General features: G+C 40.6%; 1 long non-coding RNA gene across 11 annotated transcripts in view; it reads right to left on the bottom strand.

Annotated features, from left to right (window-relative positions):
* Positions 1–25053, bottom strand: part of LOC123612972 (uncharacterized) — a 193944-nt gene extending 168891 nt beyond the window's left edge. For all 11 annotated transcript variants that reach the window (XR_012510665.1, XR_012510669.1, XR_012510668.1 and 8 more), the window contains exons 1-2: positions 24918–25053; positions 20956–21030 (exon numbers count right to left, since the gene is read on the bottom strand). This is a non-coding gene — a long non-coding RNA (uncharacterized LOC123612972). The remainder of the gene's footprint in view (positions 1–20955; positions 21031–24917) is intronic.
* Positions 25054–25068: the final 15 nt, after the last annotated feature.

The following is a 25068-nucleotide window of genomic DNA, read 5'->3' as shown; positions in this document are numbered from 1 at the left end:
CAATAATAATCCGTTGATTGACTGACTAGATCTATTTTCACCTATAACTGACTAGATCTATTTTAATCAATGACTGACTAGATCTATTTTAGCAGTTTTTAAAATGATTTGCATTAGCTTGGTACATCTTTACTGTGAATTAACAAAAGACATACAATTTGATATGTCTACAGAATAGAGCATCTTAATTCTAATGTATTGGTACAATAATTTAAAACCACTGATGCAGAAACTGCCTGTTTGAATATTCCCCACTGACTGAAGGAGCTCTTTGGGAAGAATGTGCCACCTGAGTTTAAATAAGAATTGGCTAATAAGCAAAAAAAGATGAAAAAAAATTAGAAACACATGCAAATTAGTGTGGTTATCGAAAGTTGCTACTTTGGGAGACTGTGTACTTTTTTAATTGCTCTGAGTTCATAAACCACATATTACTGTGGCTGCTGCTGTATCTAATATTGCTATTGCCACTACAACCAAAAATTACTATTCATTTAGTAAATGGTATGTACCAGCACCATGGAAATAGTTTACATATATTGTCTCATTAAATCACATGGCAACATTATCCGGTAGGTACTATTAACATCTGCATTTTATAGATGAGGAAACAGAGGCACAGAATAGTTTCATAACTTGCTTGTATTCACAAAGCTAATAAAATAGTGAAATGGGAATTGGGGTCCATCTTGATATCAGAACACATACCTCTAATCAATACTTCAAAATCACAGCTCATTTTTGACCAGAAAGGGAGCATTCTCATTGATCAACCTTCCTATATGCCAGATTTAGCTTCAAATGATGTTTGGTTCTATCAACAAATGAAATCCATCTTCAGAACGAATGATGTTTCATTAGAACTGTGGCTTTTCAAAAGATATGTGTCAGTTGCTAAAATGTATTAAAAAAGAGGAACTCCCAAAACAGTTTGCATCTTTAAAATGAGTGATCAGCTTCCTAAATTTCCTACTTTGAAATGAGTAGTACCCATTTATGTGTATATACACGTGTGTTTGTTTTTTTTTTTAAAAAATCTGTCCTTACATTTATTGTCACAACTCATATATTTATTTACATGACAGGGAATTTGGAGGGGGGAAATTTCCTGTTGGAGTTTTATAATTGGAAAATACCAAAACTGCTTATATTTCTTCACATTTCATCTCCGGGGCTTTATAATCCAGACAGTCCTAGGCAAATCTGCAAATTATGCAAACTGTGTCTTGCCACTTCCCTTTCTTTCAGCACTTCCCTTTAATTATTTCTCCATCTAGTCTCTCCTCTTCTCATTCAAAAATGCCAACACTTCAGTGAGCCTCCGCAGCTACATGTAGAGCCCTCAAGTTCAAGGTCCCACCCTGTCCTGAGTGTTCCTTTCATGTGCTGCAAAATTATCCTACTTTTTAGCTTTCTGACAAAAATCCTGTTCTTATAGAATAACCAACAGCATGTAACTTTTAGAAGAACAGAGAGCAGAGAAAACTAATCCATGGCAAGGTGTGAATGACTGATAGCACTGGCTAAATATAGAGGTCCTGACAGTAGCACTGATTTTCAGAAAGAGAAGCTTGTTAGGCCAAAAGGAGTATATTCTTGTCCTTCCTCAACTATAACAGATCTTACATGGGGACCTTTCTTGAACTCCTTCAAGGAATGCTAATCTTACAGCTATGGTTAGACATCAGTCTATGATGAAACCAGAGACCTGTTTCCACTTTTTGAGTATTGTGGGGCATTTATTTATTTTGGTTGGTAGAGGATGGGGTTGTTGGTTATAGTCACTGACAGGGATGAGGGAGTGTCGGAGCAGGGAAGTCTTCCAAGGAGACCCTCAGATGTGTCCATGAGAAATATTTTTTATTTATTATTCTGGAGAGGATTGTTTGTTGTGGTGGTAGTGATAATTTTTATTTGTTTTTAACAGGGAGAAACTGAAAACCTTAAATGGTCTTTATTTTGTTGCCTCTAACAATGCTCTTGACTTATAGGGTGTCTGTGGTTCCCTGACACACCAACTTTTCTGCCAGTTTCAAAGTGAAATAGTATTTGGGGCATGCCACCTAGTGGCGATAGCTTTTGGTTTATTGCTTATTGGAAGAAAGTAAACCAAACCCTTGTAAATCACACAGAGGCCATCTGGGTCATCCTTTAGGTTTTATGTAAGCAGGCGAGTACATCACCTTTTCTCTGGACTTGAGGCAGAAAACACAGGCAGTTCAAAGCTGACTGGGCTCAGAAGCCCACTGACCCCCAATTCCCTGGTGAAATTTGAACTTCAGCAGGTGGCCTGCCTGGCTGGGGACACAATCTTGTATCCCCACAGGCTTTCTGGCAGTCCAAGCAACAAATGCTTAGAAGATGATAAGGCTCTTTTTGAGTCTTAGCCTCAACTTACTGCGTGTCCTCTCTCTGACCTCTTTTCTTCCCTCTCCCTTCCACACTGCCTTGGCTGCTGCCGGCTCACTCCACATTCCCTGCTGCGTTTACTGCTTTTCTTCCGTGGTCATGCTTTATGTCCCTTAGAATCACCATATAATACTTCTAAAAACTTGCCAAAATTTCCTTTTTAAATTTCATTTTTACTTTTTCTCCCTAAAAGGAAAAGGATTCGTTCCTAATGCAGAATGTTTAGAAAACAGAAAATCACATACAAACACAGACACACACACCACACCACCATCACCTGGAAATAATCATTGTTAACATTTTGGCAAGAATCCTTATAGCCCCCTTTTCCTTATTTTTGTGTGTGTACGTGCATAGTTTTCAAAAAACAAAAACAAAAATGACATAAAATACTTCTCATTTAGTGATAGATCATGAGCATTTTCTCATGTCAATAAATAATTGTCTGCTACATGATTTTAGTACCCGCATCATAGGATATACCAGAATTTACTCAATTACTGTTAAACTCCGAGGAAAGTGAGAATGGTCGGGGATTCACAGTCACATTCAGTTCACACTTGATTGCACATCTGCTGTGTGCTGTGCTCCTGCACGTGGCAATGTTCATATCCATAATGACACTTAATCTTCACAAGATCCATATGATTACCTGTGAAGCATTGTGATGCCACTTTGCAGAAGAGGAAAGTGAAGGTCTGAGGAAGTAGCTTGCCCAAGATCATACAATCTGTGAGGGGGACACACAGCAAGAAAACTTTGGTCTCTAAATCTAGTCCCTCAGCCACTTCCTGAGGTCCTGAGCATGAACATAACTCTCCTGAGCATTCTCTTTGTTCTCATGATGTGAATAGAGAGAAACCCCCACAAGGAGGCAAGTGTCAAAAGGCCTGAGAGCTGAGGTGGGGACTGTGAAATAGGATATGAGAAAGTGGAAGGAGAGATGCCGAGGGAGTGACTCCTGGGTTTCCACAGCCTCAAGAATAACTGCTAAGTGTGCCATATACACGCTCCACTTTTATTCTCATAAGACCCCTGAGAAGTATATACTAGTATAATATTATTTTAAGGTTAGAATAGTAGTTGGTCTGAGGCTACCCTGCTGGTAGGTGGCAGAGGTAGAATTAGAACCCAGTTTGTCTGACTCCAGAGCCTTCTCAATTTCTATACCAACCTCCTCTCTATGTTAACTAGTTCTATGAGTGTCCTGGTGATATGGTCACAAGTCTTATGCCTGTTTTCAAGGTGTGTTTGAAGGGAGTTATGGGACAGATGAATGAAGAGGGAGATAGTGAGACAGAATAGAAGACTAAAGTGAAACAAAGCCCAGAAAAACTATAAAAAGCCTAAAAGAATGTCCATTGCGATAAAAGTATCCTGTGGGGAAGATGGACTTGTAATCTTTGATGAAAAAAGTTTAGAAGGCAATGCAGACTTATCGAATAGGTTAAAATTTTGGCTTTCCTTGTTTCATAAGCAAAGGAGAAATGCACGTATAGTTGTTAGACATGGTATTTCCTCCAGACAATGCAAGTACAGTTTCCAAAAATGATTAGCTCAGAATACTCATATTACTTGTCACAAACCAATGAAACAGTCTTTCATATTGATTATTTCACAAGTTTATACTGTAGGGTGAAAGATGAGCAGCAATAGTACTTTTCAAGCATTGTGTCCATTTAGACTGCTCCTGTCTTGGCTTTCTAATCTCTGGAAATAAAAGGGATAATACTCTCTACTTCACAGGCGTTGTGAGAATTAATGAATAAATACTAAGAGCTTGGGGAGGGATTAAAGAGGTATGTTAGTGTATGCTATTATTGTATCCTCATTCCTATTCTGAAGTCATAATGCTCTGATGGTGACACTGTTAGTCATCACCATGGAAACCAATGATCTATGCTATCTTTTTCTCCGGGGCCTCTCTCCATCCTCCAGGCAGTTGCAGAGACTGCCATAAAAATAAGATGAACTCCCTCTTCTTACCATCTTTAAGTTCTTTCACTGGTTTACAAATGCCTTCCCTACAAAACTTTTCCCTGAGTGCATCCCTATCCCTCCACCTACATCTTTCATTTCTTGATTATCCCCCAGTCATTTCCACAGGCATGATTCTGGGCAGCACGTTTGTCTGTTCCTTTGTTCTCTTCTCCCTTGGTCTTCCTTTCCCCCTTGTAGGTGGGAATAATCTTTGTTGCTTCAACAAGTTGTTCCTTATCCCTATTCAAGTCTGCATGGAGAAGCCAAGCCAACTTAAAGTTATCAACTTTGTTATTTTGGCCAATTACTGAAATTTCAATGTCTGTGTGGTGTTTTGCCTCAGTTATTAAGAAATCACCATAAAGAGACAGCTTTAACTGCAATTCTTGAAGATGAGTGAAATCAAATCAATAATATTAGTTATCTGCCTACAGGGTATCAGATGGATGTTATACCAGGCTGTCTCTATTAACATTTTGTAAGTTCAATTAGATTTTCAAAAATCTGATATTCTTTGTTTTTGAGAGAGATGTGGCACATGAAGGTATCCTTATTATAATACTTCATCTGGAGCAATGAAGCATAGGAATTCCCTGGCGAATATTTTAAATGTTTTTCCATGTTACCAAGTAGCTTTCAGTTATCAAACTAATACAGCAAGACCTGATCCTACAGTAACAGAAAACAGTATCCTGCTTTGAAAAGAACACTCAGAACCACCTTTCTTGCAACTTTCTGCCAGTAGTCGTTTTTTCAGTGATAAATTGTCCACCTTTTTCCCTCCCCTCCTTTTGAGTCACTTAAGATGAAAAACGGGAAAAAAAAAGTTAGCTGATTTAGTAGTTTTCCCATCCTCCATATAATCCCCTTTAAAACATTCTCTTTCACTTCACTTTCTCTTTTCCCAGCAGGATGCTAGCATCTAAGCCTCTGACATCTTGCACAGAGTGGCTGTGAGTATGTGAAAAGCACTGCAAAACTAGTGCTGGCTGGCTAAGCCTCTCTGACAGGAAGGAGGAACTGGGAGCTTGGCTGTGAAGTGGATGCCCTGAGGACAAGTTTCCCTGTCTTTAAAATCTCTGTACCTGGCCCTGTTCTGACTCAAGTTCAGGCTCCAGTAAAAGTGGCCCAGGATAGCTCATGAAGTTCTGGATGGCCCCAGCTCAGAGAGTTGGTGGGGTTGTTGGTGCCATGGGGTTGTTGAAGGAGTTGAGGTGCCATCCTGCCTTAGCGTGCCATTCTGGGGCTGCGAGTGAAAGCCTTGAGTTGACTTCAGTGTCTGGCTTACCTCCTGTGCCCAGATGCACCTTCACTCTCTCCCTGCCAAGTGATCTCCTCCTGACTGCTGGCTCTCATCTCAAGTGCCAAGCTGAAGGCAGAACAAGTAATTGCGCTGCTCTGCTGTACCCTAGCATTTGCAGGGGGCAGGTGACCAGAAACCAGGCTGCTGAAGCCTCATTTAGTTCTTACGTTTTTGCAGGTACAAAGAAACTAGAATTGAATCTAAAGTTAAACTAAACCAGAGGACAGTAAGCCATTTGCTTGGTGGCCTCTATAATAAGCTGCCCTTTTAGAATAAGGGACAAGTGAGTGGCAGTGGCCCTCATGGCTCACAGAGGCCCTGGGTCCCTCAGCATTTCCTACATTTCCCTTCTATCTCCCTCATTGGAATGAACCTAGCAACATTCCAAAACAGGCACTGTATTAAGTGCTTTACATATATCCCTTAACTGTACGATAACACTATTGTTATGTGTTGTTATTATTTCATTTTTACAGATGATGAAACAGAGTTTCCCTAATCATTTTGTAGCTCAGGGCCTGATACAAATTGAGGGCTCAATGATGTTTGTTATTAAACTGAAATTTGACCAGTTCTAAGGAGTTAGCCTCATCATGGTGGAAACCCTGGCCTGGGATGAAGGCAAGTGTTTTCCTTAAGAGTATGAACATACTGACTCATCACTGGTTTCTAGGAGCTCTCTAGGGGCTACTTTTCCTTGACCCTCTTAGAGTCCCTGGCTGGCTCTGAAAATTAAACTGACAAAGACAAACTAATATATTAAAAAAAATACACATTTACTGAATGTAAGTTTTATGTTATATGGGATCCTTCATAAGAAAATGAAGATCTGAACAGTTAGACCTGTATTTTTATGCTGGATTTGATAAAGAGTGGTCAATGTAGAAATATGATAGGTTAGGGATTATGAAGCATGTATAGCAACCTCGGGAAAACTTAGGAAGGTGTGTGTTAGGATCCTTTAAGGGTCCATTTGTCTTTGGAGACAAGGATGCTCCTTTCCTCCGGATATACAGAAGGTATCTCTCACATGAGGGTTTTATGACTTTTCCTGGGAGAAGGCTGTGGAGGGAGAAGATCAGGGTGACCTTCTTGTTTCTGCTGTTTTCTCAGACTCCCTCAGCTGAAAATATTCAATATTCCAAAGTGCCCTATTTTGGGGTAGTGTGTCTTGAACCCCATCAGTGTCAGCTGCTACTTGATACTAGAGTGGCTGGGAAAATCCCTTCCAATTACTCTGTAATGCTCAGATTTGTCAGGTTCTATTTCAGCACATCCCAACGTGCTGATAGGTGCAGCTTGTAAAGAAGTCTGTGTGGCCCAATAATAGTGGCTTCAATCAGGGAAGGTGGTCTCTTCACTGCATGGCATCCTCTCACCTTTAATATGCTAATGTGCACTGGGAATTTCCTAAAGGGGGACAAATATTTCACCCACTCTCAGCAGCACTTTCCTTCCACATTTTGTCACCTCTGAAGGTAGAATGCATCTTCCAGTGGCTGTTAGTGGAGTAGCAGTTGTGCAGTGGTGGTCATCGCATGGGCACAGGTGAACTTGGTCACAGCCGTTCCTGTTGTCGTCATGTTGGTTGAGTTGGGAACAGTCTTAGAACAACATATGTGATGTTTAATTGCTCTTTAAAGATCTTTGTAAATATCACAGCATGATATGGCACTATAATCAAAAGTTACTATATATGTCAAAAGGTATGGAAACAAAGCAGTGGGGGTGTATGTATGATGTTACAGCAGCAAAAATTCATCATTGCAGGGTTAACAGCAATTCCATATTTTTTTTTGCAAAATAATAACCGAGTGCTTGGTAGAAATTAAGATAGGAAGATGCCCAGTGGATGAGGCTGTATTTTGTTACTGAGGTAGGTGTGAAAGGATTGCCTACCACATAACAGAGACCAATGCAACAAAACTCAGAACTGCTAAACCCGTGGAAGAGCATCATGTCCTAGTTTAACTGGCATTGCTTTTTCTTTCTTAATGGTACATAACTGATAGTTTATAGGTTTGATGACTTATGTTAGTGTGAAGCATTTCCAGTCTTATTTGACCACAGACTCTTTTTCCTCAGGAACATCTCTTGAAACTAGTGTTCTGTGGAATATATTTGTGATAATATCTACCATTTATGATCTGCCAGTCACTATTTAAATACTTCTCCTATACTAACTAAATGAATCCTCACTACCATCTCATCAGTAGGCACTAGTATTATCTCAATGCTGCAAATAAGGAAACTGAGGCATGTGGAGATTGAGAAGCTTGCCTAAAGTCACACAGCTAGTGTGGTAGAGCCAGGATTCAAACCCAGGCAGGTGGCACCAGAGCATGTGTGCTCTACTACTACAGCACATAGTTGGGGAAACCCTGTTCTAGCCACAGACTGGGGGAGAAGAGTCTCGCCCATCTGACCCAACGATAAAAAATGAGTAAGTCCCACAACTCCCACTGACTCTTAAAATATTCAGCAGGAATCTGCAAAAGGGGAAAAAAAGATTTCCCTGCTCTCTTTTGATATGGTGAATACATTATTACCTTTTGTATAAATCTAGACAATCTGCACTCCCTCTAGGTTATGAAGATTAAGAAAGAAAGTTACTGTCAGTGGAAGACTGAAGCATTACAAATTTAACCTGAATAAAATACCAGGAACAAGCCGAATTAACTATCGGGCCCAATTTAGGCCATATCTAAATGCTCTGAAAGGATGCGTTACCTTACAGGTTGTTGCTCCCGTGAAGGGTAAGCTAGTGATATTTTTCACAAAGTTGGGGGGGTGAGGATTTACAGAAATTAGACCACTTTGTGCCACCCTACCCATCCTCTGAGTAGCTACTATTTGTGAGAGAAATTTCAGTGAACCAGATGGACTTGCTGATAGGTGTGACAATCTCCTGTTAGCTCAGCCCCTAGGGAAGAGGCAGGTGACAGAAGGATTCAGGCAATGAAATGAAACAGAACAAAAGGTGGTGTCACTGCTTGGAGCCGCAATGCCGTTCAGGTCCCCTCAGCTCAAGTTTCCCAGGCAGGTGATGGTGAGGATGATCCTGCACAGTCCATCTCCCTGAGAGGTATGGAACTCTGCAATGGGCTTTCTCCACATGTGGGTTGCTTCCTGAGATTAGTTTGGCCTTCCTGAGAAGTGTCTGGCCTTATAAAAGCTGCAAGTGACTACAACAACCAGTACCTTATGGTAATTTCAGGAAATTATACTCTTCAGGGGACAAAATGCTGTTCAGTTGCTATTTATCTGTGCCAGTTGGGTAAGAAAGGAAGATGACTCACAGCCCAGTCCAGTGGGACCAGTGAAAGGCTTGATTACACCTTGGTTCCAGGCTGTCTTGTGGAGCAAATACCTTGGCATTTTTGGGTCCAGAAGGACTGTAATGATTACACAGAGTCCAAGATTTAACTTGGGATTGGCTTTTATGAGAGAGAACACACAGGTGTTAGACTAGTTGTGAACAGTATTGTTTTCTGTTCATCACCCAAGGAGGATGAAAGGTATGGATTCCACCTGACTTTGTGAATTGCAGCTCCAAATGGAACCAGGTAAATGGCAGCTATCTAAATAAACACAAAGAAGACATTACAATTTCCAATTAAGAGAAAACTAATAAATGGAGAGTCTGGGTGCATTACAGTAAGTCATCCTTGTGTCTAATAGCTGCTCCATACATATATTATGGTACAAACCAACAGGTAATAAAATTTTGACAGGGTTCATTACACTAAGTTTATAAATCAAGCTTCTGGGCTTAAGCACCAGGGACAGTCTTTGTTCTGGAAAGCTGCAAACTAGAAGGAATTGATAAGAAAGTACTAGAAAGAGTCCAGCTGTTAGCTATTATCACATTTCTTTTGAAGATACTATACAAGGCATGTATAGTTACAGTGAGAGTATCTGAGGAGATTAAAAACCATGGTTACATTAACGCACACCTGTCCCAGGGGAACTGTGTTCACTTTTCTCTCACAATGTATGCTTCCTGCAGCTTCTGTGCTTTGTCTGGCAGTCTGCCTTTGGAATCTGCAGTGCCTCCCTCACTTTCAGCAGAGTCAGAGGATGGAAGCCATTAGGCTGAATTGATGCTAGAGGCAAGACAACTAGTAATCCACCTGAGTGCCAGTCAAGGATGTGCCTGGCAGCTCAAACAGCCTCACACACAAATATTTTTCTGGAGGTAGAATGACTATAGAGAACTGCTAGTTTCACAGTGCTGTTAATTGTCTTTAATAAAATTAAATCTGAGGTTTCCTACTCATATGATAATCATCTGAGCTTAGAGAAAACATTTGAATACCAATGAGTAGGTATGAAATAGTAATTATATTACAAGGTTTCTTAATTCCCATTTCATTTGTTTACTTACTACTGTAAGCAAAGATAACTATTTCAAGAACTTTTTAACCCAGTCTGCAAAACCTGTATGGCAACCAGGCCATATTCTCTGAAGGGCCAGCCTCTCACTGAGCAGAGTTTTCTGAGGTAACAGACCACTGCTTTTCTCTCCTCTAACAAAAAGCCAAGAGTTACAAATTCCTACTTAGGCCTCATGAAAAAGACTGATATGTTCAACCCTTCAACTCACCACCTCAGTTGTGTGCTGGAGACAAGCTACAGTCTTTCGTTCACACACAAGAGGTGATGAATGTTGCGGGGAGGAGTCAGCCCAGCTTTTGCACTTTCAGTGTTAAGAGTGCAGGCTGTTCAGCCAGCTCTACTACACTCTCTTCTGAAGAGTGAAGACCTGGAGTTCAGGTAGGTGTGGAGTTGTCGTTTGTAGAGAATATATAACTGATTTTCAAACAGACGTAAGTTAATATAGCACTTCATTATTTGTGCATTATTCTGTTCCTTGTGGCCTGGTAAAGAAGAGAGCACATGACTTTCAGAGCATACCACAGAACACATGTTTCCTTCTAGGGCAAGGCAGTTGTCAATTTACAGGGATGCTTATTTCATAATGACTGATGGTTGCGGTTGGGTGAGCCCTCAAAGCAATCCTAGTGACCCTGCTTATAAAATGAAAGTGGGGAGGTAGAAGATGGGACTAGATGTTTTTCAGGTATCTTCTGTGATTCATTTAGAATCAAAGAAATAAAGAGAAGACAAATTTGTATCCTTTTTTTTTTTTTTAAAAAGTGATCCCTATTTCTTCCTTTCCCTTCACAGCCCAGAAATACAGTTATTTTGTATAACTGAAGTGAGGATAAATCCTAGGATTTCTTTTCCTTGGGTATTCAATGTATTTTCTACAATACAGTCTTCCTAGATTATATTTTGCATTCCTTCACACATGTCTGCATGTAAAGATTACTCTGCATCAGTCATCAGTCATGGGCATGCTACTTAACCTCTGTGTGCCTCAGTTTCCTCACTTGTAAAGTGGAGATAATAACATTTCTACTTTATAGAGTTATTGTGAGGATTAAACAAATTAATACATGTAAAGCTCCTTAGATGAGTACTTGGCATATAGTATAATGTGTATTATTACTCTTATTATTATTTTATATTATCATCAAAGTTTTCTGAGTCTTTGCCATTTACTTATGATTTTCCTTGGTGTAAGGTAGGAAAGAGGTACAGCAGGAACCCTGAAGTTTAGGAAACATTACAACCTTCCAGGATCTTTAATCCGATATACACAAAAATGGCATACACTTGAAACTACATGGAGTAATATGCTACAGTATGTATTCAGAATCAAAAGCTGATTTCAGGTGCTGTGGTAACAGAAAGAATGAGATTAATGGGTTTATGCTCCTCAGGGAGAAAGCTGAGTTTGAGCCAGGAAGAACAGGTGGATTGAGCTGGATGGAGAAAAGTGAAGAGGGCATTCCACCTGAGACCAACATGCAAGCAAACAGAGAGGCCACAAAGAGTGTGAGATGGTCTTTGGGAAGTGGGAAACAGAGCTGGCAAGGCAGGTGAGTGGAAGGAAATAAAATTACACAGAATGGAGCTTCATTATGGAACTTCTAGAAAGTTTCCTCTACTTAGAGGATTCTTCACCTAATGGGCAGAGGAGAATAGTAAGTTTCTGAGTAAAGGACAGAATAGACAGAGACTTTGAGATTTCTGTGATTTAGGGTATGGAGGCTGAGCCCAGGAGACTAATGAGGAGCTGGTTAGTGTGAGGAAACGGGGCCCAGTCTTGGGCATAGCAGAGGGATGAAGAGGAAAGGAAAATTCGGGAAATAAGCAAGGCTTATCTGTCAATTGACTGGGTAAAGGAAATGGAGTAGAAGGTAAGTCAAAGATTATTGCAAATGTTCAAATCTGTGGGTTTGAGAATTACAGATACCATAGAAAATCTGGAGGTGAACTGATTAAAGTGAGAGAGAAGCAAATGAGTAGTCTAAATATAGACTGTATTGTATAAACACAGCTGGCAATGACAGTGTGACCTCCAATAAAGATAATACTTATTATTTACTGAGTGCCAGGCATTATACATTTTACACATATAAACCCATTTAATGCTCGTGGAAACTATTTGAGATCGGTACTACTATTATTCTCATTTTTTGAAGGACAAGAGAGTAAACAGTTAATAGTTTATACAGTTAAACTGGGATTTAAACCCAAGCCATCTGATTCCAGTGCTTGTGCTACACTACCACTGTGCTTAGTACTCGCAGGAAGTCCAAACTCTGACAGGAAGTGAAGACTGAAAACAACAGTTGGGAGTCATCAGCACAGAGGCGTTAACTGCGGTTATGGGAATGGATTAGCTTTCCAAAGGAGAAAGCAGGCAGACAGGAGAGCAGATGGCCAAGAATGAATCCTGGGGGAGGCCTGCACTGAGAAGTCAACCACAGGAAATGTGCAGAGCCCCAAGTGAGGGCGAACAGATCAGAAAATAGGCTACAGGCTTGGGCTTGAAAGGACTGGTTTGGGGAGGGGTCTGAGGAGGGAAGTCAGGTTTAAGGAAAGAAAGTTTCATTGGAAACTGAGGCAGTGGGGTAGTGGGGCCGGGGAGGAGGATGGGGTGGGGGTGGAAATGACCCCTTTTTTCAGGGAAATGAAGAAAGAACAGGATGGCCAAATGAAGGGTTTGCTTTTCTTTTCTTTTCCTTTTCCTTTTTTTTCCTCAAATAAGAGAGACCTATACCTCAAAAAGCTAGAGGCAACAGTGAAAGGAAAAGAATACATATAGGGAAGAAAAGATCCTGTAGGAGTTTTAAAAGGAGAGAACCAATAGCTTTTACTGTAGCTGTGAGGAGAGGATTATTGGATTGTAAACCTCAGGGTTGAAAATGGCCCTTAAAAATCTGGTCATTTGTCTGGCCCTTGAGATAGATGCATTGTATTGAGGAGGATAAAGTTGAATATGCAATTTCCCCCCTAACTATTTACTCAGCAAAGAAATACATGTGACATATCCACTTGCATCTCTTTTAGGCATCTTAATATTAATAAATCCAAAATGACCCCTAATTTTCACCCTTGCATCTGGTCCTTGCATGTGCACCTTGTATCTACAAGTTCCCCCTCCATCCTTTTAGTTGTTTAGGCTAAAAACCTTGGTTTAATCCTTAGCTATTCTGTTTCTCTCCCATATGGCATCCAATTCATCAACAAGTCTTGTCTGATAGGTATTTAAGGTTTATCAATAATCAGATCATTTCTCACTCTCTCCACTGATACTATCCTACCGTTTAAGCCACCGATCATGTTTGTCTGGACTAGTAAGATTTCCCAGCTCTACCCTTGACCCTTTATAGTCTATTTTCCTCACAGAAGCAAGGGTAGTTCTTTAACAATGTCAATTACATCATCACATTCTGATGTCCAGAACCCCGCAATGGATTTTCATTTGTCTTAGAATCAAATTCAAAGTCCCTGCCCTGCCTACAAGGCCATACCTACCATTTGCCCCCAAGTTTCCTCTGCTCCAGCTACACGGGCATTCCTGAACAAGCCAAGGATGTTCTCAACTCAGGGCCTTTGCATATGCTGTTCTGATGCCTTGATTCAATCATTCAATAAATGTTTCTTGAGTACCTATTATGTGCCAGGCACTACTCTAGGTAGTTGGGGGCCATCGTAAACAAGGTGGCTAAACAAGCTTGCCCTCACGGTGCTTACACTTCTGGCATGTCTGCATCTCTCACTCCCTAAGCTCAACTGTCACCTTATCAGAGAGCCTTCACTGACCACCCAATCTAAAATAACAATCCCTTCCCACCACCTCACTGTTCCATATTCCTCTGTCTGGTTTGTTTTCCTTAATAGCACCTATCACCTTCTGACATACCATGCTATTACTTCTTTGTTTATTACCTGTCTCCTCCCAGTAGGATGTAAGCCCCTTGGCAGGGACTTTGCTTTTAGTCTTTGCTGTAGTTCTAGAACACAGCTTATCACATAAGATGCTTTCAAATGTGTGCTGAATAATTAATGCATATGCTTGGTGGGCACTTTTAATTTGTAAGTTCATATTTCAATTCTGAAAATATTTCTTGTATTTTTTTTTTTGTAATTCATTTCCCTTCATGTTTTCCCATTTTCTCTTCTTCAAATTCCTATATAATGTCAGATTTTGGACCTCTTCGATGACTACTGATTTTCACTGTCTTTTATTTATTTTCATGGATTTTTTTCTTTTTGATATAACTTTCAGGAGGTGTCCTCAATTTTATTTTCTAACTCTCATATGGCATTTTAAGATTCTGCTATAATGTCTTTAGTTTCTCAGAATTCCTTTGTGTTCTCCTATTGTTCCTATTATATTGGCATAATCATTTTACTTACAAGCTGGACTGAATAGAATAAAGCAGAAATCAAATTTATTCTTTCCCTTCTCTCCCTATTAAATCCTGTTCCTGGATCTCAGCTAGGTCCCAAACTTTTTCAGTCACTCTTAGGGGAAAAAAAAAATCCCTTGGTTGTTTTTAGTCATAAAACAGCCTCCTATTAGTGAGTTTTAAAGTTCTCACGTAGTAGAAAATTCTGATCCACTTCCCTTTCCCTTCCTTCTCCCTCGCCTCCCCCCAAACTTGTGCCTGACTGGGGAGAGATGCATAACTGACTTCTCTCCTTCTATGTTCTACCCTGTCCTTCTCCTCCTCCCTCTTTTCTAGATGCTATTTCTCACCTTTCCAGGGCCGAGCTCAAAAGGAGAGGGGATTAATGAAAAAAGACCTTTTGTAGCATGTGCAGTTTGTAAGCTGATGATTTCCTCTGAGGCGGCAGGTGCCCAATTGCTAGCTCCTTCCCTCTAGGGATGTTTTGGAGGTTTGCCCACTGAGGACCTCTGACCGCAGCTCCCTTGCTGTGGGTGGGGCTGCACAGCAGTAGCCACCGTGATACCACCCTCAGCACCTGGCCTCCTGGCAACCCACTGCTGGGTCACATTTCCCCATGAGGTCAGAGTCTTAGGTAGGAATGAACATGACCTTCATTTGGCTCCTTCCCATCTGTCCAACTTGGCCCACAGGGAAACTCAGACAGTCTTGCCCTACTGTGGGCAAAAGTGGAGTTTGTTCCTAATGCACCCACCTCTCGTCATTCTGCCATTAAAGCAGCAACCCTAGCTGTAATCTCTCACTGTTGTGTGCCCCCAGGCAGGAATTAGGTTCTAGTCACAAAGTCTAAGGAGCAAGCATCAAGCTCACCGAATGTTTCCTTGAAGCTCTTCTCACTCAGCCTGAGGAAACAAAAAGCACTGTCTCTCTCCAAAAGGAGAGTTCAAGTTAGTATTGTTTAGGGCACAGTAAGTGGAGAAAACTGGAGAACTGAGGAGCACAGATATTAATTTTTCTCCAACCAGAAGAAAAGAGACTTTCTGACAGTGTAGACAGTTCACTTGATACCGCAGGCAGCAGAAATGTCCCAGCCTGGCCCCAAAGGATACATGCATCCCTGACACATCACGTTAGTTCTGAGATCTGTATCTCTTACCCACAATGTTCTAGAATAGGCAAAACATATGCCTCTGGTACTCACAGAGACAGAAAATAATATTAGAGGAAATACTATGACAGATAATCAGTCTTTATATAGATTTTGAAGGGCCATTAGAGAATAGTTGTCAAAAGTATGATCATGGGCATCAGACAGACTTGGGTTTGAGTTTTAACTCCACCACCTATTAGCGTGTGACCTTAGGCAAATTGCTGAACATCTCAGAACTTTGCCTCCCAATGTTAGCAGTAACATGTACCTCCTAGATATTAGAGTTGTCTGTATGCTGCATTGTCTGTTGGTAAGTTGGCATTGCCACCATCACTCCTGTCTAAGGCTGAGAACTTCCCTTCCCAGAATCCCCTTTTCTATGTGGTTCTGGGTTAGAGTTTATGAATGAGACTCTGAGTTTGCAACTTGTACAGGACCTGGAAGGCAGGAGCAAAGGGAGACCACTGTTTCTGGGTCTCGGTTGCCGAGGCTCCTCAGGGCTTAACCAGACATGGGGGCTTACAGCCCTCTCCGTGAGCTCTCACTCTGTGGTTATGGCAGGATTCTCGGAGCTCACCATGAGCTGAGTTTCTCCACTCACACTCCAGGGCTTCAGGCTGAAGAGATCAGTGGCTCTCCACTCTTACGGCTGCCTCCTTCTAGACCTTTACGTCCCCAGCTCCACTCCATCCATGTAAGCTGTCATTTCTATATGAATCCCCTTATACCTGTACCACTTACCTGACAGAACCATTCTGATACAGTATATACAGTCCCAAGACATGTAGCAAGCACTCAGTAAGTATTAGACAATAATAACACTAATCAGAAAAGGTATTGTTTATAATAAATTTGAGACTAACAGATTAATAAGGTTAGAAATGGGTGAAGGGGGTCAAAAAGTACAAACTTCCAGTTATAAAGTGAGTAAATCATGAGGATGTAATGTATAGCATGGCAACAATAATCAATAATACTACATTGCAATTTGAAAGCTTATAAAAAAGTAGATCTTAAAAGTCCTCATCATAAGAAAAAAATTTTTGTAACTATGTATGGGGAATGATGTTAACTTATTGTGGTGATTGTTTTGCAGTAAATACAAATATCAGATCATTATGTTGTACACCTGAAACTAATATAATGTTATACATCAATTATATCTCCATAACAAAAAAGAAAAGAAAAAAAGATTTTAAACCATGTCAGTTCCACTGTTTAGGAACAGTAAAAATGAGGAGTCATACAAAAGGAGACCATTCTTAATACCTAATAACAAGAAATGCTCACACTTCTGTAACACTTTTCAGTTCACAACGTGTTTGCATATACCTTACTGCATTTGGCTAAGATGGAGTGTATATTGGAAATGAACACTTACTTTCTTAACAATAAAAGCCCATGATCAAGAGAACAGCACAATTAAAAATAACAAAGTGGCTTGTGTTGTAAAAAGAACATTTATTTGAAACATGGATTTTTTCCAGTTTTCTCTCATCAGAAGAGAATGGAGTTGTCCTCTGGCTCATGTGTTCTTTAGTGCCATGACGTGAGCCTTGGATTACAAGGAAGAAGTAACAAACCCTAATGGCTCCATATAATTGCAGAGTTTAGCTTTCCAATTAATTATGGAGCACACACTTTATGACATGTACATTTGCTACTGTGCTGCATGGTAATCAGGCATAAATGGTAGTAGCCAGTTTATACATGGCTTTAATAGGAATTAATTTTAGGAGCCAATATTGTTTCTCTTTTGGCTCACTGATATTGACAATTTTCCTTAATGTTGTATTTTACACACCTATAGGTAGAAAGATGAGTCCTAGGACCAGATCCTCAGGTCCAGTTTCTGTTTTCCTTGCTCCCTTCTACAGTCAGTAGGGGTTCCTGTGCTCCCTCTCAGCTCCAATTCCCATCCATTCTTTTATTTGTGGAATTCATCAGCAAAATGTCCTGCTGGCCTCTGGATCTGGCTTTCCTAATTGCTTGCCTGGCACCAACACTACCAGAATTTCTGGAAGAACAAGGCTGTGGATGGTCTACTGTGGCTGCCAAGTGTAACACTGTGCCACATGGTAAGGCAGAGGAGACCAGCATAAGGAAGGAAAGAAAAGGGCACAGCAAAATTCAGGCCTAGTGCCTGCACAAAGGGTACCAGTGCTGACAGGTACCCTTCTTCACTCCTGAAGGTTTGGGAACTAAGACTCCAATGGCTGCATTGAGACTATTCTCAGTGGGAACAGAGGTTTTTTGTCTATAGCTTCAAATATATGCTGCTTGTTAGAAACACTGACTGCTTAGTAGGAAGATGCTTAAATGATGCACTGTCCACATCCTGTTCAAGGAAGAAGTGCTGCTGCTACTAGCTGTGCTCTCTGTTGTCACCCCCCTTAGGGACTCTTCACTGTAGAAAGCCACCTGGCCCAAGGCCATGCCTTCCTAGGGAAGCCCTGTATGGCCCAACACAGGACACTCTGATAGGCCATGTTAGTTCTGGACTCCCCATGGGGTTGGCTGAGGCGATTGTCAGGCCTGCCTTGCAACTTGACTTCTACTCACTCCTACTCCCTTGCCCTCCCTCCACAGGTGTGGACCGTCTAGGGCCCTCACTAATAAACATTCAGGACATGCAACTTCATCTCAGAGTCCACTTCCCAGAGAACCCAGTCCACCACAGACTGCTCACCATATAACCAGAATTTGTTATCTCTATTTTGCAGTGGTTACCTCTACTGTTCTCTTTGACCTTACCAGTTTGTACCTGTTTTCCTCATTCACTGTAATTTTTTAGAGTTTTAAGAGGGAAAGGAGATAAATGAAAGTGTCTAACCCACTGTTGTATTAGGGTTAAATTGCAGAGAATATAATTTTCTCTAGCTATTCAAAATAGAAAGGGTATTTTCAGGGTATTTAGTGTTGAAGTAGATTTACTGCAATAATAGCCCCAATTTTTCATTCTTCCTTTACAATGTGACTTTGTAATGCTTCTCATCAAGGGATTGAGTCTATTTCCTTACCCCCTGAATCTTTGCTGGCCTTGTGACTTGCTTTGGCCTACTGGAATAAGGTAGAAAATCTAATCCTCAAAAGGTCTTGCACACCTTGCTCTTCCTCTTGAAATGCCATGAGAACAATCCAGGCTAGCTTGCTGGAAGATGAGGGCCAACATGAAGTAGGGATGTATTGTCCTAGCCAAGGCCATCTGAGGCCAGTCTGCCTCTAGCTAACCTATCAGCTGATCACAAATTTATGAGCAGGCTCAGTAAGGTCAGCCAAGTTCAACTTGGACCAGTGGAACTGGCCAGCTGACCAACTGATTCATGCAATAATAAATGGTTATTGTTTTAAGCTGCTCCACTTGGGGATGTTTGTTACACAGCATTATTATAGCAATAGGTGATTGATACAAGTAGTTTACAGAATCACTGTTAAGTCTGAAGAAGTAGATTCTGAGGCCACATCACATAACAGACTCACTAAAGTTAGGAAGTTATAGAACCAGGAAAACTCCCTACTAAGTTGACAAGCCACTGCTATAAACCCTGGCTCCAGAATCTGACACTTCTGCCATGATAGGAAGCTGCTAACTCAGAACCATGCTGTTGCTGTTACTGCCATGATTTGTTCCATCATGGTAGATGTGTGTGCTTTATCTTTTTTCCATCTAATTCAGTTTATGTAAGTGCTTCTCATCAGCAGAATGTAAGTTACACCTGGACTTTGGCTGTAACAACATCTACAGTCAAAGGAATTTTTATCTTTCTAGCCTCTGCAGGACATAAGGAGGTTGAAACAGATTTGGAGTGAGTCAGCCTCAGTATCTGCCACAGCTATGATTAACTAAAAATGCATGATTCCTACAACTTATTCCACAGTAGTGCTCAATGATACTGAAACAATTTCTTTAAATTCATATATGCAGTATACTTCACAATTGGGCATATCGCTCTCCACACTGTCCAACATCATTAATTCAATCAATAGAAGTTACGAGCGAAGGATGAACAACATAATTACTAAGATTTTATGAACTCATTGCTTCTGCAAAGTTAAAATTAAAGTTCCTTAAGGGAACTAACAAGTCACTAAGAAGAGGAAACTGATTTATGTTCTGAAAAATTCTTAGTCCCTTACTGATACTTGATATAAAATGTTAATAGAAAGAATAGTGATTTCAGAAGGAATCATGAGTATTTAGTCTTGATCTGCAGTTATTAAGATGTATATACATAACTATGTGATAAAAGAACACTTCAAAATTTATTTTGGCATAGAGATTTACAAGGTTCTTAGGAAGGAAGGTGGGTATCATCCTCAGATCTGACCTTAAGACATGACATCTGGTTTTAAGTGGTCAGAGAATTAATGCTTCAAAATCTGTGAAGTTAGCAATTCTAGAACACTCTGTGGGTGCTTTTGTAGGGATAGTGATTTAAGATGACGACTAATCAGTGAAGAAAAAGGAAGGTAATTCTTAGATAACAGAATCTTCAATAATGAAGGCATTAAAATGAAAAGAATTTTGTGTCCCCCGCCCCCATCTTGTCCCCTGTGCCTTGCTCAGTAGAGGCACAACATATTTTTGTCATATATGAGGTCTGCAGTGGTTTATGCCTCACTGTGAATTACTTTACTCCACCATAGCTTGTATGGCAAGGAGTCCTTCAGGCACACGCGCGCGCGCGCACACACACACACACACACACACACACACACACACACACAAGTCCGTGCTGTCAGGAGAACCTGGAGTCCCTCCAAAAGTTGCCCCACTGATTCAAAAGGTAGACACTTCTTCGTCAACAAAGGCACCTAGGGCTAAAAGTCTGGAGGGCAAATTGCACTTGGCTCACTGGTAAGTCTTAATCACAGACCCTGTTTATTTGATTCTTACTGACATTAATGTGATGTATCAGCAATTTTTCTTCTGAGACAGAATCTATGGACTTAATTTTGTCATTATTTTTTCAGTTATGCAATCAGAAATTCATTTACATGAGGAAAAAGCAGTTAATACCTATGGAAAAACGCCAAAGAAAGCAGTTGTCAGACTGACTGCTTTTTGGCAAAGGCTGAGCTCAAGATTTACCAAGGAAAGCCCATGTAAGTGTGACCTGGGAGGAAGTTACAAGCGCCAGAGCATTGTTGAGCCTGGAAACTGGAATTTCAGTTACCTTGTAAGGCATTTCAGAGAAAATTATACAAATGCAAACTAAGAATGATGTATCACTGTGTTGATAAAATGGCAGTTTCAAAAACAGCTTTACTCTGTTAAGTTTACTTACTTTCTGAAGCAATGAGGGAAAAAATAGAGAGACAACATGTATCAAGTAATTTACCTTGTGCGGGGGAGGAATGAATCTTGAGCAAATGTTAGTCAAAATCTTCCTGATCTCTGGCCTGGATTCAGCTACCTGGGGGCATAACAAAAGAGAAAGTGAAAGGTCCTCGTGATCAAATGTTTCCCAGGATGTAATTTAAAAGCAGCTCCCTTATCCTGTCTGCTCTTTAGTCCCCATTCTTAGATCCAACTTTCTGGCCCCAGATTTAAAAGCATCTTCAGAATACCAGAGTGCTCACATTTAGCCCCTTCCTTGCTTCCTCCTTTCTACCGTTTCCTGTGTTCTTTGTGTAAGCGGCTGTCCCCTCATTTGATTGTAATCACAGTTGAAGGCAAGGGCTGTACTCATCGTTGTATCTTCTTTCTTCAACTTTTATTGTTTGTAGAAGTGTTTATAGATAATATATTTTTGTTTGTTAAACAAAAATAAATATAGTTAGAGGCAAATGCAAATTCTCTTCAATTGCTACCAAGTAAATGATGGTAATGATTGTATCATGATTGTTAGATTTGTGAAGTCATCGACTTCCTGTTTTTAATAGAATGAGTGGTACATATATATACATATATATATATATATATATATAGTTCAAGTACAAATAAAAATTGCTTTAAAGGATTTTGATACAGTTTTGTTTCTAAAAGGAGGAACAGCCCTATTGTGATTTATATAAATCAAAGTGACTCTAGAAAAGGTCAATGGAAGGACTTATTTTAAGGAGGAGGCTAGCCCTAATGATAACTATCAAAACCATAAAGTTTCCATATATTTGTAAGTTGAATAAAATGTTCATCTTCATAACTACTGCTAATGGAGTCAGACTCAAGAGGGAAAAACTCTGTGAATGATGCCATCATGTGACATTATTTTTTCTTTCCTTTCTTTGTCTTTCTTTGATTCCAACTAATGGTAGACTACACACACTCTTCTACACCTTGCCTTTCTTTCTTTCTTTCTTTTTTTAAGATCATTCCATGTTAGTTCATTAAAAAATGCTTCTTTCTTTTTAAGGGCTGTATGGGGGTGTGCAAGTTGATAAGCTATTGTCTCAGTTCTCGTCTCTCACCCTTTGGAATCTGCAGACCCTTTGGACACTGCTAGCTCCCTGTTAGGTCTGCTAAGAGAGGACTCTAGAGACTGGAATGCCCTCTTTTGCTAGCTTTTCCTCTCAGCAGCCCCTGAACAATGATCTTTACCTCCATGGTGACAGTTGGTTTCAATCTCCTCAATTCCCATTCCCTTCTCCCTTCTCTTCCCTCCTTTTTTTTTTTTTTTTTTTTGGCAGCCTCATTTAGTCCCCTCAGAGGCTTCAGAATCAGCTGGGCAGTGACCCCTCAGAGGTCTGACCAACTCCCGTGAGGTCTCTCCACCCAGCCCTGCGTTCCAGTAACCTCAACATTTTCCCTGTTCTTCCAGCCTCAGGGTGTGACCTGCTTCCTGGAATTGCTATCTTCTCTTTCGCCTTTTAGCTTTTTAAAGTTCTCCAATAACTAACTAACCAGTAACTTATATTAAATTTTCTCTGTTGAAATGCTTCTGGTACTTTCTATTTTCCCAGCCAGATCCTGATGGATATGGTACACCCTTGATATCTGAGGGGTCCAAGATCCCTCCTGGATCTGCTGGGTCAAAAAACCCAAAGGAGCAGAGCAGCCTGAACTGTCATCTGGACCTGCTGAACTGCCTGTTCTTGCTCTGTGCCCTGGAGGAACCATTATGTATTTAACTAATACCCTGCAGATAGACATTTAATTTGTTTTCACCTTTTGTTACTGTAAATAATGCAGTAACAACATTAAATGAATTTTTTTTCACATATGGGCAAGGATATCTGTAAGATAACTTATAAAAGTGAAACTGCTGGGTAAAAGCAATGCAAAATTGCCCTTCATAGATGTTGTACCAATTTAGTCTTTCATAGGCAATAAACGGAAATCTACATACATGAGAAAAGGAAATCAAAAAAGGGAAGAGGGAGCCAGGTGTGACACCCTCATCTAAGTTAGAGTGCCTTAGCTGGAAGAGAGAAGCTCATCTAAGCACAGAATTCAGTACATCACTTGAGGAATTACTTTCTGTCTTAGACTCCATGGACTTCACTTTGAGTCCTTTGGGGAGAAGGAAGGCTAACATACAAAATGGAAAAGTTCTCTAAGACACTTTATTACTCACTTAACAGAGGGTAACACAAAAAGTGTAGTGAGGTGCTTTGCCACAGATCCCCAACAGGGCTGAGCTGCCCAAGGAGGCTCCATGCTGTGCCCAGTGGTGACTCAGTCCCCAGTAAATGTTGGTGGCCAGGGGGAAAAGTGACACCTACAGATGTGTGGCTATTGGAAGAAGTAGCAGTGCTGCTGGGCAAACTATAAATGGGAGCTGCAAGCACAAGTGAGACACTTCCTAGGGGCTCCCCAGGACACCTGAGTGGAACTTAGTAGGGTACTGGTCTGTTTCCTGCAGTATTCGGGAGTGTTAAGAGCTAGTAAAACCAGGCTACAAAACTCTCATTTACTAAGGTTGCCTCTTTTTTTTTTTCATTTCTACATCTTTGGCTCATAAACTGAGGTAGGCATTTATGAAAAATAACAAAGTAAAATATTCTTCTTCCTTGATTCCTTATAACACATCTCAGCATACTTAGGTTGTGACTAAGTCATTTTTTACCATCTGCTGTTTGGTTTTCTTGTCATTTGTTCCCTGCTCAGTAGAGCTTGACAGCAGTTATCACTGTCCTCGTTCGGCAGACAGGCTGCATTCTACATACTTGGCTTTTACTGATTTCACCTTAGTATTATGTGGAAGCTGTGTGCACAACCAGAGCTGTGCCTTTCCTACCCTGTAAGATCTGGACTATCTTCCTGCAGAGGATTTTTGTTTTATGGTCCATTCTATCTGTTTTTTGCCATTCTTAATTTACACAACAGAAATGCTGTCATCACCAATTAACATTTATCAAGGGCCCCCTGGTTGCATGGCTGCAAAGGGACGAATTTAATATTCTCTTTGTATCAGATATCAGGTGGCTGCTTCAAATGAATTTTTAAGTATTGGTGATGACAGAGAAGAAAAGAGACATCAGTTAGGATTAGAAGACAAGTCTTTGCAGAAAATGCTTCAAGGAGAGCATTAAGGATTGGCATTAATATTTGAAAGTTTAAAAGAGGGGATCCTTTTCTTCCGTCACCAAATGACAAAAGTAAAAGGCACTGCATTCATTGTTGCTGGAAGAAGCCTGGCAGCATTCCATTCAGACATCTGCCCTTTGATTGTCCCATTTTCCTCTTATTTCAGCCCTTCGAATCTTCAAGGCTGAGTCTGAATATTTCTTCCTGAGGCTTTTCTAATCACTTCTGCCCTCAGGGACGACTTTCTCATCCAATTCCTATAGCCCTTATCATTGATACCTCTCATTTGTAAATTTAGCACATGATACAATACACCATTACTGACTATGTATGTTCATTCACGCAAATATATAAGGGAACTATCTGGACAATTTTGGGTTCTTTCCCATCGTCAGGGTCAGCAGTGTTCAGTCAATGGTAGAATCTCAAGGAATATTATTGATAATGATGTGTAAAAGACTGTTAAAATCAGGTGGAATTTTATTTTTTAAAAAGGGTGAGAGGAGAGACAAGGCCGAAGCTTTGTAATTTGAAACTCACAGCACAAGTAACGAATGTTTTCTAAGAGCTACGTATTTTTTTTTTTTTGAGGGGGTGTGTGGGAGGGAAGAACAAAACTGGAAGTGAACAGTCTGTCTTTCAAGATTGATTAAAACAATTTTTTTGGCCTGACTAAGCTGTATTTATTTTCCGGCCTATTCCTTTTGCTGCGACAGTCAACAGTGTAGCATATTTGTCGGCTGTAGGAACTGACTTTAAGAACAGCCCTGGACATTTTCATGTCATAAAAAGAAACATTCCGTTCTGTCACACAACCTGGAATTAAGAACACACCTTCACGTTTTCTGACAAGAACCTGGGCGCAGCGAGGCGGCGACTCACGAATCCCAGGAGCTCGAAAACCCATTGTTGCGCAGGAGCCGGCACTCGGGCGACAACCAACTCTCCTCAGGACGAAGCTCCCGCGGGGCCCCGCCCACCCCAG

This window comes from Camelus bactrianus, chromosome 12 (genome assembly GCF_048773025.1).
Source record: "Camelus bactrianus isolate YW-2024 breed Bactrian camel chromosome 12, ASM4877302v1, whole genome shotgun sequence".
NCBI classification, from domain to species: domain Eukaryota; kingdom Metazoa; phylum Chordata; class Mammalia; order Artiodactyla; family Camelidae; genus Camelus; species Camelus bactrianus.
Note: the sequence above shows the minus strand (reverse complement) of the source record. Positions and strands in the feature narration are given on the sequence as shown.